The sequence below is a fragment of the Chiloscyllium plagiosum genome, unplaced genomic scaffold (genome assembly GCF_004010195.1).
Source record: "Chiloscyllium plagiosum isolate BGI_BamShark_2017 unplaced genomic scaffold, ASM401019v2 scaf_2482, whole genome shotgun sequence".
Lineage (NCBI taxonomy): Eukaryota > Metazoa > Chordata > Chondrichthyes > Orectolobiformes > Hemiscylliidae > Chiloscyllium > Chiloscyllium plagiosum.
The window spans coordinates 15,950-17,268 of NW_025209711.1; positions in this window are offsets into that span (position 1 = coordinate 15,950).

Sequence of the window (1,319 nt, forward strand, 5' to 3'; positions counted from 1 at the left end):
GGAGAGGGTAAGTAGACAAACTCTTTTCCCCTGGAGTGGGGGGGGTGTCCAGAACATGAGGGGGAAAGGTTTAAGGTGAGAGGGGAAAGGGAGCTGAGGGGTAAAGTTTTCCCCCAGAGGGTGGTACGTGTGTGGAATGAGCTGCCAGAGGAAGTGGTGGAGGCTGGTACAATGACAGCATTGAAAAGGCATTTGGGTGGGGACAGGAATAGGAAGGGATTGGAGGGATAGGGGCTGGGTGCTGGCAGCTGGGACTAGACTGGGTTGGGATATCTGGTCGGCACAGATAAGTTGGAGCGAAGGGTCTGTTTCCGTGCTGTACATCTCTATGGCTCTATATAACATGACAAACGGCAGATATCCTGATCCACCAGGCTCCCCCGATGCTGTTACAACTGAACCAATGTACCAACCCTTCCGCGCAAAGAGTAAAAAGCCGAGAGGTTACAAAGCCAGAAGTGGGAGGGGAGGGCGTCCCGTTACAACTGTGACCCCTGACTCCAGTTGAACCCCTGAACTGCGCAGCCAGTTTAACTTTCCTTTTAAACCAGACTTGAATGCCTTCTACCTGGCGCATTATCTGTTAGATATGAAAAGAAAGAGGCCCCAGTGGGCCAGTCAGACGTCAGATGCGTTGTAACCTTGGCTTGTTCAGAAGCCTACCTCCACAAACAATTTGACGACAGCGAGATTATCAAAGAGGGTGCACTGTGTGGGAGCTTGGAATCGGAGAGGGGTTGAGTTTCAGAGCCACGGGGGGCTGGGGGGGGGGGTCACGCTGCAGCTGTGCCAACCTCTGGTACGGCCCCACTTGGAGTATTGTGCACAGTTCTGGTCATCGCATTATAGGAAGGATGTGGAAGCACAGAGAGAACGAGAGAGTGGGTAAGCGTGGGGCAGATGCAGTTTAGTGTGGACGTACCCCGAAAGCAAGGGGGAAGGTCTGCCCCTGAGAGGAGGGGACGAAACACTGTGGAAGGGTGGGCCGCACCTGGAGTTGGCGGGGGAGTGGGGGGGGTTTCTGATGAACGTCAGTGACAGGGGATAAGTGGGGGACGGGTGAGAGAGTGAGAAGGGCAGGAGCTGGCACATCCAGCGTGGCACAGTGGCTCAGTGGCTTAACGCTGCTGCCTCGCAGCTGCCAGGGACCTGGGTTCGATTCCGGCCTCGGGGGCGACTGTCTGTGTGGGATTTTGCACATTCTCCCCCCTGAGTGTCTGCGTGGGGTTTCCTCCCACAGTCCAAAGGTGTGCAGGTTAGGGTGGATTGGCCGGGCGAAATTACCCATAGTGCCCAGGGATGTGCAAGTTAGGATGGAT